This window comes from Oncorhynchus tshawytscha, unplaced genomic scaffold (genome assembly GCF_018296145.1).
Source record: "Oncorhynchus tshawytscha isolate Ot180627B unplaced genomic scaffold, Otsh_v2.0 Un_contig_1304_pilon_pilon, whole genome shotgun sequence".
Lineage (NCBI taxonomy): Eukaryota > Metazoa > Chordata > Actinopteri > Salmoniformes > Salmonidae > Oncorhynchus > Oncorhynchus tshawytscha.
Genome location: NW_024609410.1, coordinates 22,501 through 37,500, shown reverse-complemented (window position 1 = coordinate 37,500; position 15,000 = coordinate 22,501). Strand labels below are relative to the sequence as shown.

The window sequence follows — 15,000 nt, the reverse complement described above, 5'->3', positions numbered from 1 at the left end:
TGTGAAATGCTGACTGACCAGCCCTTAACCAACAGTGTAGACCTCACTGTGAAATGCTGACTGACCAGCCCTTAACCAACAGTGTAGACCTCACTGTGAAATGCTGACTGACCAGCCCTTAACCAACAGTGTAGACCTCACTGTGAAATGCTGACTGACCAGCCCTTAACCAACAGTGTAGACCTTACTGTGAAATGCTGACTGACCAGGCCTTAACCAACAGTGTAGACCTCACTGTGAAATGCTGACTGACCAGCCCTTAACCAACAGTGTAGACCTCACTGTGAAATGCTGACTGACCAGCCCTTAACCAACAGTGTAGACCTTACTGTGAAATGCTGACTGACCAGCCCTTAACCAACAGTGTAGACCTCACTGTGAAATGCTGACTGACCAGCTCTTAACCAACAGTGTAGACCTTACTGTGACATGCTGACTGACCAGCCCTTAACCAACAGTATAGACCTCACTGTGAAATGCTGACTGACCAGCCCTTAACCAACAGTGTAGACCTCACTGTGAAATGCTGACTGACCAGCCCTTAACCAACAGTGTAGACCTCACTGTGAAATGCTGACTGACCAGCCCTTAACCAACAGTGTAGACCTCACTGTGAAATGCTGACTGACCAGCCCTTAACCAACAGTGTAGACCTCACTGTGAAATGCTGACTGACCAGCCCTTAACCAACAGTGTTGACCTCACTGTGAAATGCTGACTGACCAGCCCTTAACCAACAGTGTAGACCTCACTGTGAAATGCTGACTGACCAGCCCTTAACCAACAGTGTAGACCTCACTGTGAAATGCTGACTGACCAGCCCTTAACCAACAGTGTAGACTTCACTGTGAAATGCTGACTGACCAGCCCTTAACCAACAGTATAGACCTCACTGTGAAATGCTGACTGACCAGCCCTTAACCAACAGTGTAGACCTCACTGTGAAATGCTGACTGACCAGCCCTTAACCAACAGTGTAGACCTCACTGTGAAATGCTGACTGACCAGCCCTTAACCAACAGTGTAGACCTCACTGTGAAATGCTGACTGACCAGCCCTTAACCAACAGTGTAGACCTTACTGTGAAATGCTGACTGACCAGCCCTTAACCAACAGTATAGACCTCACTGTGAAATGCTGACTGACCAGCCCTTAACCAACAGTGTAGACCTCACTGTGAAATGCTGACTGACCAGCCCTTAACCAACAGTGTAGACCTCACTGTGAAATGCTGACTGACCAGCCCTTAACCAACAGTGTAGACCTCACTGTGAAATGCTGAATGACCAGCCCTTAACCAACAGTGTAGACCTTACTGTGAAATGCTGACTGACCAGCCCTTAACCAACAGTGTAGACCTCACTGTGAAATGCTGACTGACCAGCCCTTAACCAACAGTGTAGACCTTACTGTGAAATGCTGACTGACCAGCCCTTAACCAACAGTGTAGACCTCACTGTGAAATGCTGACTGACCAGCTCTTAACCAACAGTGTAGACCTTACTGTGACATGCTGACTGACCAGCCCTTAACCAACAGTGTAGACCTCACTGTGAAATGCTGACTGACCAGCCCTTAACCAACAGTGTAGACCTCACTGTGAAATGCTGACTGACCAGCCCTTAACCAACAGTGTAGACCTCACTGTGAAATGCTGACTGACCAGCCCTTAACCAACAGTGTAGACCTCACTGTGAAATGCTGACTGACCAGCCCTTAACCAACAGTGTAGACCTTACTGTGAAATGCTGACTGACCAGGCCTTAACCAACAGTGTAGACCTCACTGTGAAATGCTGACTGACCAGCCCTTAACCAACAGTGTAGACCTCACTGTGAAATGCTGACTGACCAGCCCTTAACCAACAGTGTAGACCTTACTGTGAAATGCTGACTGACCAGCCCTTAACCAACAGTGTAGACCTCACTGTGAAATGCTGACTGACCAGCTCTTAACCAACAGTGTAGACCTTACTGTGACATGCTGACTGACCAGCCCTTAACCAACAGTATAGACCTCACTGTGAAATGCTGACTGACCAGCCCTTAACCAACAGTGTAGACCTCACTGTGAAATGCTGACTGACCAGCCCTTAACCAACAGTGTAGACCTCACTGTGAAATGCTGACTGACCAGCCCTTAACCAACAGTGTAGACCTCACTGTGAAATGCTGACTGACCAGCCCTTAACCAACAGTGTAGACCTCACTGTGAAATGCTGACTGACCAGCCCTTAACCAACAGTGTAGACCTCACTGTGAAATGCTGACTGACCAGCCCTTAACCAACAGTGTAGACCTGACTGTGAAATGCTGACTGACCAGCCCTTAACCAACAGTGTAGACCTCACTGTGAAATGCTGACTGACCAGCCCTTAACCAACAGTGTAGACCTCACTGTGAAATGCTGACTGACCAGCCCTTAACCAACAGTGTAGACCTCACTGTGAAATGCTGACTGACCAGCCCTTAACCAACAGTGTAGACCTCACTGTGAAATGCTGACTGACCAGCCCTTAACCAACAGTGTAGACCTCACTGTGAAATGCTGACTGACCAGCCCTTAACCAACAGTGTAGACCTTACTGTGAAATGCTGACTGACCAGCCCTTAACCAAAAGTGTAGACCTCACTGTGAAATGCTGACTGACCAGCCCTTAACCAACAGTGTAGACCTCACTGTGAAATGCTGACTGACCAGCCCTTAACCAACAGTGTAGACCTCACTGTGAAATGCTGACTGACCAGCCCTTAACCAACAGTGTAGACCTCACTGTGAAATGCTGACTGACCAGCCCTTAACCAACAGTGTAGACCTCACTGTGAAATGCTGACTGACCAGCCCTTAACCAACAGTGTAGACCTCACTGTGAAATGCTGACTGACCAGCCCTTAACCAACAGTGTAGACCTCACTGTGAAATGCTGACTGACCAGCCCTTAACCAACAGTGTAGACCTCACTGTGACATGCTGACTGACCAGCCCTTAACCAACAGTGTAGACCTCACTGTGACATGCTGACTGACCAGCCCTTAACCAACAGTGTAGACCTCACTGTGAAATGCTGACTGACCAGCCCTTAACCAACAGTGTAGACCTCACTGTGAAATGCTGACTGACCAGCCCTTAACCAACAGTGTAGACCTCACTGTGAAATGCTGACTGACCAGCCCTTAACCAACAGTGTAGACCTCACTGTGACATGCTGACTGACCAGCCCTTAACCAACAGTGTAGACCTCACTGTGAAATGCTGACTGACCAGCCCTTAACCAACAGTGTAGACCTCACTGTGACATGCTGACTGACCAACCCTTAACCAACAGTGTAGACCTTACTGTGAAATGCTGACTGACCAGCCCTTAACCAACAGTGCAGACCTCACTGTGACATGCTGACTGACCAGCCCTTAACCAACAGTGTAGACCTCACTGTGAAATGCTGACTGACCAGCCCTTAACCAACAGTGTAGACCTCACTGTGACATGCTGACTGACCAGCCCTTAACCAACAGTGTAGACCTTACTGTGAAATGCTGACTGACCAGCCCTTAACCAACAGTGTAGACCTCACTGTGAAATGCTGACTGACCAGCCCTTAACCAACAGTGTAGACCTCACTGTGAAATGCTGACTGACAAGCCCTTAACCAACAGTGTAGACCTCACTGTGAAATGCTGACTGACCAGCCCTTAACCAACAGTGTAGACCTCACTGTGAAATGCTGACTGACCAGCCCTTAACCAACAGTGTAGACCTCACTGTGAAATGCTGGCTGACCAGCCCTTAACCAACAGTGTAGACCTCACTGTGAAATGCTGACTGACCAGCCCTTAACCAACAGTGTAGACCTCACTGTGACATGCTGACTGACCAGCCCTTAACCAACAGTGTAGACCTCACTGTGAAATGCTGACTGACCAGCCCTTAACCAACAGTGTAGACCTCACTGTGACATGCTGACTGACCAGCCCTTAACCAACAGTGTAGACCTCACTGTGAAATGCTGACTGACCAGCCCTTAACCAACATTGTAGACCTCACTGTGAAATGCTGACTGACCAGCCCTTAACCAACAGTGTAGACCTCACTGTGAAATGCTGACTGACCAGCCCTTAACCAACAGTGTAGACCTCACTGTGACATGCTGACTGACCAGCCCTTAACCAACAGTGTAGACCTCACTGTGAAATGCTGACTGACCAGCCCTTAACCAACAGTGTAGACCTCACTGTGACATGCTGACTGACCAGCCCTTAACCAACAGTGTAGACCTTACTGTGAAATGCTGACTGACCAGCCCTTAACCAACAGTGCAGACCTCACTGTGACATGCTGACTGACCAGCCCTTAACCAACAGTGTAGACCTCACTGTGAAATGCTGACTGACCAGCCCTTAACCAACAGTGTAGACCTCACTGTGAAATGCTGACTGACAAGCCCTTAACCAACAGTGTAGACCTCACTGTGAAATGCTGACTGACCAGCCCTTAACCAACAGTGTAGACCTCACTGTGAAATGCTGACTGACCAGCCCTTAACCAACAGTGTAGACCTCACTGTGACATGCTGACTGACCAGCCCTTAACCAACAGTGTAGACCTCACTGTGAAATGCTGACTGACCAGCCCTTAACCAACAGTGTAGACCTCACTGTGACATGCTGACTGACCAGCCCTTAACCAACAGTGTAGACCTTACTGTGAAATGCTGACTGACCAGCCCTTAACCAACAGTGTAGACCTCACTGTGAAATGCTGACTGACCAGCCCTTAACCAACAGTGTAGACCTCACTGTGAAATGCTGACTGACAAGCCCTTAACCAACAGTGTAGACCTCACTGTGAAATGCTGACTGACCAGCCCTTAACCAACAGTGTAGACCTCACTGTGAAATGCTGACTGACCAGCCCTTAACCAACAGTGCAGTTCAAGAAGAAGAAAATATTTACCAAGTAGACTAAAATAAAAAGTAGCACAATAAGAATAACCATACTACACAATAACCAGGCTATATACATACCAACACAATAACCAGGCTATATACATACTACACAATAACCAGGCTATATACATACCTACACAATAACCAGGCTATATACATACCTACACAATAACCAGGCTATATACATACCTACACAATAACCAGGCTATATACATACCTACACAATAACCAGGCTATATACATACCTACACAATAACCAGGCTATATACATACCTACACAATAACCAGGCTATATACATACCTACACAATGGAATATACATACCTACACAATAACCAGGCTATATACATACCTACACAATAACCAGGCTATATACATACCTACACAATAACCAGGCTATATACATACCTACACAATAACCAGGCTATATACATACCTACACAATAACCAGGCTATATACATACTACACAATAACCAGGCTATATACATACCTACACAATAACCAGGCTATATACATACCTACACAATAACCAGGCTATATACATACCTACACAATAACCAGGCTATATACATACCTACACAATAACCAGGCTATATACATACCTACACAATGGAAGGCTATATACATACCTACACAATAACCAGGCTATATACATACCTACACAATAACCAGGCTATATACATACCTACACAATAACCAGGCTATATACATACCTACACAATAACCAGGCTATATACATACACAATAACCAGGCTATATAACCTACACAATAACCAGGCTATATACATACCTACACAATAACCAGGCTATATACATACCTACACAATAACCAGGCTATATACATACCTACACAATAACCAGGCTATATACATACCTACACAATAACCAGGCTATATACATACCTACACAATAACCAGGCTATATACATACCTACACAATAACCAGGCTATATACATACCTACACAATAACCAGGCTATATACATACCTACACAATAACCAGGCTATATACATACCTACACAATGGAAGGCTATATACATACCTACACAATGACCAGGCTATATACATACCTACACAATAACCAGGCTATATACATACTACACAATAACCAGGCTATATACATACCTACACAATGGAAGGCTATATACATACCTACACAATGACCAGGCTATATACATACCTACACAATAACCAGGCTATATACAATACCTACACAATAACCAGGCTATATACAATACCTACACAATAACCAGGCTATATACATACCTACACAATAACCAGGCTATATACATACCTACACAATAACCAGGCTATATACATACCACAATAACACATACCTACACAATAACCAGGCTATATACATACTACACAATAACCAGGCTATATACATACCTACACAATAACCAGGCTATATACATACCTACACAATGGAAGGCTATATACATACCTACACAATAACCAGGCTATATACATACCTACACAATAACCAGGCTATATACATACTACACAATAACCAGGCTATATACATACCTACACAATAACCAGGCTATATACATACTACACAATAACCAGGCTATATACATACCTACACAATGGAAGTCTATATACATACCTACACAATAACCAGGCTATATACATACCTACACAATGGAAGGCTATATACATACTACACAATAACCAGGCTATATACATACCTACACAATAACCAGGCTATATACATACTACACAATAACCAGGCTATATACATACCTACAATAACGATAACCAGGCTATATACATACTACACAATAACCAGGCTATATACATACCTACACAATAACCAGGCTATATACATACCTACACAATAACCAGGCTATATACATACCTACACAATAACCAGGCTATATACATACCTACACAATAACCAGGCTATATACATACCTACACAATAACCAGGCTATATACATACTACACAATAACCAGGCTATATACATACCTACACAATAACCAGGCTATATACATACCTACACAATGGAAGGCTATATACATACCTACACAATGACCAGGCTATATACATACCTACACAATAACCAGGCTATATACATACTACACAATAACCAGGCTATATACATACCTACACAATGGAAGGCTATATACATACCTACACAATGACCAGGCTATATACATACCTACACGATAACCAGGCTATATACAATACCTACACAATAACCAGGCTATATACAAACCTACACAATAACCAGGCTATATACATACCTACACAATAACCAGGCTATATACATACCTACACAATAACCAGGCTATATACATACCTACACAATAACCAGGCTATATACATACCTACACAATAACCAGGCTATATACATACCTACACAATGGAAGGCTATATACATACCTACACAATAACCAGGCTATATACATACCTACACAATAACCAGGCTATATACATACTACACAATAACCAGGCTATATACATACCTACACAATAACCAGGCTATATACATACTACACAATAACCAGGCTATATACATACCTACACAATAACCAGGCTATATACATACCTACACAATAACCAGGCTATATACATACCTACACAATAACCAGGCTATATACATACCTACACAATAACCAGGCTATATACATACCTACACAATAACCAGGCTATATACATACTACACAATAACCAGGCTATATACATACCTACACAATAACCAGGCTATATACATACCTACACAATGGAAGGCTATATACATACCTACACAATGACCAGGCTATATACATACCTACACAATAACCAGGCTATATACATACTACACAATAACCAGGCTATATACATACCTACACAATGGAAGGCTATATACATACCTACACAATGACCAGGCTATATACATACCTACACGATAACCAGGCTATATACAATACCTACACAATAACCAGGCTATATACATACCTACACAATAACCAGGCTATATACATACCTACACAATAACCAGGCTATATACATACCTACACAATAACCAGGCTATATACATACCTACACAATAACCAGGCTATATACATACCTACACAATAACCAGGCTATATACATACCTACACAATAACCAGGCTATATACATACCTACACAATAACCAGGCTATATACATACCTACACAATAACCAGGCTATATACATACCTACACAATAACCAGGCTATATACATACCTACACAATGGAAGGCTATATACATACCTACACAATGACCAGGCTATATACATACCTACACAATAACCAGGCTATATACATACCTACACAATAACCAGGCTATATACATACCTACACAATGGAAGGCTATATACATACCTACACAATAACCAGGCTATATACATACCTACACAATAACCAGGCTATATACATACCTACACAATAACCAGGCTATATACATACCTACACAATGGAAGGCTATATATAGGCGGCACCGGCACAGCGTCAGTGTGCGGGGGTACAGGTTAGAGGTCATTTGTACATGTCGGTGGAGGTGAAGTGACTATGCATAGATAATAAACAGCAAGTAGCAGCAGTGTACAAAAGGGGGAGGAGTCAATGTAAATTGTCCGATGGCGATTTTATGAATTGTTCAGCAGTCTTATGGCTTGGGGGTAGAAGCTGTTGAGGAGCCTTTTGGTCCTTGACTTGGCGCTCCGGTACCTTGTGTGAATGGAGTCTCTGACAATTTTTGGGGCCTTCCTCTGACACCACCTATTATATAGGTCCTGGATGGCAGGAAGCTTGGCCCCAGTGATGTACTGGGCCGTTCTCACTACCCTCTGTAGCGCCTTACGGTCAGATGCAGAGCAGTTGCCGTACCAGGCGGTGATGCAACGGGTCAAGATGCTCTCGATGGTGCAGCTGTAGAACCTTTTGAGGATCTGGGGACCCCTGCCAAATCTTTTTAGTCCAGGATCCAGTTGCAGAGGGAGGTGTTTAATCCCAGAGTCCTTAGCTTCGTGATGATCTTGGAGGTCCAGGATCCAGTTGCAGAGGGAGGTGTTTAATCCCAGAGTCCTTATTTTAGTGATGAGTTTGGAGGTCCAGTATCCAGTTGCAGAGGGAGGTGTTTAATCCCAGAGTCCTTAGCTTAGTGATGAGCTTGGAGGTCCAGGATCCAGTTGCAGAGGGAGGTGTTTAATCCCAGAGTCCTTAGCTTAGTGATGAGCTTGGAGGTCCAGGAACCAGTTGCAGAGGGAGGTGTTTAATCCCAGAGTCCTTATCTTAGTGATGATCTTGGAGGTCCAGGATCCAGTTGCAGAGGGAGGTGTTTAATCCCAGAGTCCTTATTTTAGTGATGAGTTTGGAGGTCCAGGATCCAGTTGCAGAGGGAGGTGTTTAATCCCAGAGTCCTTAGCTTAGTGATGAGCTTGGAGGTCCAGGATCCAGTTGCAGAGGGAGGTGTTTAATCCCAGAGTCCTTAGCTTAGTGATGAGCTTGGAGGTCCAGGATCCAGTTGCAGAGGGAGGTGTTTAATCCCAGAGTCCTTAGCTTAGTGATGAGCTTGGAGGTCCAGGATCCAGTTGCAGAGGGAGGTGTTTAATCCCAGAGTCCTTAGCTTAGTGATGAGCTTGGAGGTCCAGGATCCAGTTGCAGAGGGAGGTGTTTAATCCCAGAGTCCTTAGCTTAGTGATGAGCTTGGAGGTCCAGGATCCAGTTGCAGAGGGAGGTGTTTAATCCCAGAGTCCTTAGCTTAGTGATGAGCTTGGAGGTCCAGGATCCAGTTGCAGAGGGAGGTGTTTAATCCCAGAGTCCCTAGCTTAGTGATGAGCTTGGAGGTCCAGGATCCAGTTGCAGAGGGAGGTGTTTAATCCCAGAGTCCTTAGCTTATGCTTAATCCCATGAGCTTGGAGGTCCAGGATCCAGTTGCAGAGGGAGGTGTTTAATCCCAGAGTCCTTAGCTTAGTGATGAGCTTGGAGGTCCAGGATCCAGTTGCAGAGTGAGGTGTTTAATCCCAGAGTCCTTAGCTTAGTGATGAGCTTGGAGGTCCAGGATCCAGTTGCAGAGTGAGGTGTTTAATCCCAGAGTCCTTAGCTTAGTGATGAGCTTGGAGGTCCAGGATCCAGTTGCAGAGGGAGGTGTTTAATCCCAGAGTCCTTATTTTAGTGATGGTGTTGAACGCTGCGTTGTAGTCAATGAACAGCATTCTCACAGAGGTGTTCCTTTTGTCCAGGTGAGAAAGGGCAGGGTGGAGTGCATCTGTGGATCTGTTGGGGCGGAATGCGGTGAATTGGGTCTAGGTTGTCCGGGAAGATTCCTTGAAGTGCTGATGTGAGCCACGATCAGCCGTTCAAAGCACTTCATGGCTACCGACATGAGTCCCATGGGGCGGTAATCATTTAGGCAGGTTCCCTTCGCTTCCTTGGGCACAGGGACTGTGTTGGTCTGTTTGAAACATGTAGGCATTACAGACTCTGTCAAGGAAAAATGTCAGTGAAGACACTTGACAGTTGGTCAGCGCATGCTTTGAGTACACGTCCTGATAATCTGTCTGGCCCAGTGGCTTTGTAAATGTTGACCTGTTTAAAGGTTTTGTTTACATCGACTACCGAGAGCATTATCACACAGTCATCCAGAACAGCTGGTGGTCTCGTGCATACTTCAGTGTTGCTTGCCTTGAAGCAAGCATAAAAGGCATTTGGCTCGTCTGGCCATGGGCAGGTCGCGTCAGGGTTTCTCTTTGTAGTCCGTAATAGTTTTCAAGCCCTGCCACATCTGACGAGCGTCAGAGCTGGTGTAGTAGGATTCAATCTTTATCCTGTATTGACGCTTTGCTTGTTTGATGGTTCGTCTGAGGGCATAGCGGGATTTTTTTATAAGCGTCCGGATTAGTCTCCTTGAAAGTTCTAGCCTTTATGTGGATGTTGCCTGTAATCCATGGCTTCTGGTTGGGATATGTACGTACAGTCACTGTGGGGACGACGTCATCAATGCACTTATTGATGAAGCCAATGACTGAGGTGGTATATTCCTCAATGCCATTGGATAAATCCCGGAACATATTCCAGTCTGTGGCAGCAAAACAGTTCTGTAGTGTTGCATCCATCCGCGCCATCTGACCACTTCTGTATTGATTGAGTCACTGGTATTTCCTGCTTTAGTTTTTGCTTGTAAGCAGGAATCGGGAGGATGATTTGCCAAACAGAGAGCGAGGCAGAGCTTCGTATGTGTCTCTGTGTGTGTAGTAAAAGGTGATTTCGAGTTTTGCACAGGTGCATGCTGGTAGTGAGCGAGTCACTGGTACTTCCTGCTTTAGTTTTTGCTTGTAAGCAGGAATTAGGAGGATAGAATTATGGTCAGATTTGCTGAGCTTCTCTGTGTGTGGAGTAAAGGTGGTCTAGGATGTTTATTTCCCCTGGTTGCACATGTGACATGCTGGTAGAAATTAGGTAAAACTGATTTAAGTTTGCCTGCAGTAAAGTCCCCGGCCACTAGGAGCACCGCTTCTGGGTGAGCATTTTCTTGTTTGCTTATGGCCTTATAGAGTTGGTTGAGAGCAGTCTTAGTGCCACCTTCACTTTGTGGTGTGTGTATGTCAGGTGTGTGTGTGTGTGTGTGTGTGTGTGTGTGTGTGTGTGTGTGTGTGTGTGTGTGTGTGTGTGTGTGTGTGTGTGTGTGTGTGTGTGTGTGTGTGTGTGTGTGTGTGTGTGTGTGTGTGAGTGTGTGAGGTGTGTGTGTATGTGAAGTGTGTGAGGTGTGTGTTAAGTGAGTTAGGTTTATGTGTGTTCAGCTCCAGACCTGCTATACACACCAACATCCCCAACATCTGCAGGTTTCTGTGTTTATATGATCTGAATGGCTCCTCCCTCTCTCCCCCAGGCACCCCTGGTTCGCCCATGGAGATGTCAGTCACCAAGTCCTCCTCGGCGCTGACCATTCATTGGTCGGAGGGAGACGCGGGGGCGGGACCTGTCATAGGTTACATCATCGAGGCTCGTCCCTCAGGTGAGCAAGCATATGTGTGTCTGGTGCGTGTCTGTGGTGTGTGTCTGTGGTGTGCGTCTGTGGTGTGTGTGTGGTGGGCGAGGTGTGTCTCCTTCTCTCTTTCCTCTCCTTCTATCTTCCCTCTCCTTCTTTCTTCCTCTCCTTCTATATTCCCTCCTTCTCTCTTCCCTCCTTCTTTATTCCCTCTCCTTCTATCCTCTATCTTCCCTCTCCTTCTCTCTTCCCTCCTTCTATCTTCCTCTCCTTCTCTCTTCCCTCTCCTTCTCTCTTCCCTCCTTCTATCTTCCTCTCCTTCTATTTTCCTCTCTCTTCTATCTTCCCTCTCCTTCTCCCTTCCCTCCTTCTCTCTTCCCTCCTTCTATCTTCCTCTCCTTCTATCTTCCCTCCTCCTTCACTCTTCCCTCCTTCTATCTTCCCTCTCCTTCTCTCTTCCCTCCTATCTTCATCTCCTTCTATCTTCCCTCCTTCTATCTTCCCTCTCCTTCTATCTTCACCCTCCTTCTCTCTTCCCTCTCATTCTATCTTCCCTCTCTTCTTCTTCCTCTCATTCTCTCTTCCCTCTCCTTCTCTCTTCCCTCTCATTCTATCTTCTCTCTTCCCTCCTTCTCTCTTCCCTCTCCTTCTATCTTCCCTCTCCTTCTATCTTCCCTCCTCTCTCTTCCCTCTCCTTCTCTCTTCCCTCCTCTTCCCTCCTTCTATCTTCCCTCTCCTCCTTCCCTCTCTTCCTTCTATCTTCCCTCTTCCTTTCTATCTTCCCTCCTTCTATCTCTCCTCCTTCTCCTTCCCTCCTTCTCTCTTCCCTCCTTCCTTCTATCTTCCCTCTCCTTCTCTCTTCTTCTTCCTCTCCTTCTATCTTCCCTCTCCTTCTATCTTCCCTCTTCCCTTCTATCTTCCCTCTCCTTCCCTCTCTTCCCTTCTCTTCCCTCTCTTCTCTCTTCCTCTCCTTCTATCTTCCCTCTCCTTCTCTCTTCCCTCCTTCTATCTTCCTCTCCTTCTATCTTCCCCCTTCTATCTTCCCTCTCCTTCTATCTTCCCTCTCTTCTTCTTCTTCCCCCCTCTTCCTTCTATCTTCCCTCCTTCTCTCTTCCCTCTCTTCTATCTTCCTTCTCCTTCTATCTTCCCTCTCCTTCTCTCTTCCCTCCTTCTATCTTCCCTCTCCTTCTATCTTCCCTCTCCTTCTCTCTTCCCTCCTTCTCTCTTCCCTCCTTCTATCTTCCCTCTCCTTCTATCTTCCCTCTCCTTCTCTCTTTCCTCCTTCTATCTTCCCTCTCTTTCTCTCTTTCCTCTCCTATCTTTCCTTCTATCACTAATGATATTTACACTTCCTTTTACATTCTCTCACTACCCTCCTTCTCTCCCTTCCTACTCTCTCTCCCTCCTACTCTTCCCCCTCTCTCTCTTTCCTGTTTCTCTCTCGCTCTTCAGATGAAGGGATGTGGGACTCGTTTGTCAGGCTCCTCCCCCCCAGCAGTAGGTCAGTAACCGTGGAGATGGACCGTCTGAGGTCAGGGGTCGGATATGAGTTCCGTGTCATCGCTGTCAATCGCTACGGTTATGGGGAACCCAGCACGCCGTCCACCGCGCTCGCTGGTAAACACACACACACACACACAGACACAAGCATTTCGCTACACTCGCATTAACATCTGCTAACCATGTGTATGTGACAAATAAAATTTGATTTATTAACACAGTCTCTGTATTAACACTGTGCTGCCATCTAGTGTCAGACTGAAGCAGCTCCAGCTGTAACAGTATCAACAGCATCCTGTCACCAGACTGGTTATAAAGGCCTTCATAACAGTGATATATCTCCAGACTGGTTATAAAGGCCTTCATAACAGTGATATGTCTCCATCCTGTCTCCAGACTGGTTATAAAGGCCTTCATAACAGTGATATGTCTCCCATCCTGTCTCCAGACTGGTTATAAAGGCCTTCATAACAGTGATATGTCTCCCATCCTGTCTCCAGACTGGTTATAAAGGCCTTTGTAAACAGTGATATGTCTTCAGACTGGTTATAAAGGCCTTCATAACAGTGATATGTCTCCAGACTGGTTATAAAGGCCTTCATAACAGTGATATGTCTCCATCCTGTCTCCAGACTGGTTATAAAGGCCTTCATAACAGTGATATGTCTCCATCCTGTCTCCAGACTGGTTATAAAGGCCTTCATAACAGTGATATGTCTCCCATCCTGTCTCCAGACTGGTTATAAAGGCCTTCATAACAGTGATATGTCTCCCATCCTGTCTCCAGACTGGTTATAAAGGCCTTCGTAAACAGTGATATGTCTTCAGACTGGTTATAAAGGCCTTCATAACAGTGATATGTCTCCAGACTGGTTATAAAGGCCTTCATAACAGTGATATGTCTCCAGACTGGTTATAAAGGCCTTCATAACAGTGATATGTCTCCATCCTGTCTCCAGACTGGTTATAAAGGCCTTCATAACAGTGATATGTCTCCAGACTGGTTATAAAGGCCTTCATAACAGTGATATGTCTCCCATCCTGTCTCCAGACTGGTTATAAAGGCCTTCATAACAGTGATATGTCTCCAGACTGGTTATAAAGGCCTTCATAACAGTGATATGTCTCCAGGCTGGTTATAAAGGCCTTCATAACAGTGATATGTCTCCAGACTGGTTATAAAGGCCTTCATAACAGTGATATGTCTCCCATCCTGTCTCCAGACTGGTTATAAAGGCCTTCGTAAACAGTGATATGTCTTCAGACTGGTTATAAAGGCCTTCATAACAGTGATATGTCTCCAGACTGGTTATAAAGGCCTTCATAACAGTGATATGTCTCCATCCTGTCTCCAGACTGGTTATAAAGGCCTTCATAACAGTGATATGTCTCCAGACTGGTTATAAAGGCCTTCATAACAGTGATATGTCTCCCATCCTGTCTCCAGACTGGTTATAAAGGCCTTCATAACAGTGATATGTCTCCAGACTGGTTATAAAGGCCTTCATAACAGTGATATGTCTCCAAGCTGGTTATAAAGGCCTTCATAACAGTGATATGTCTCCAGACTGGTTATAAAGGCCTTCATAACAGTGATATGTCTCCATCCTGTCTCC

General features: G+C 45.1%; 1 pseudogene; it reads left to right on the top strand.

The window, feature by feature from the left end:
• LOC121844748 overlaps window positions 1–15,000 on the top strand; it is a 130,983-nt pseudogene that overhangs the window by 108,787 nt on the left and 7,196 nt on the right.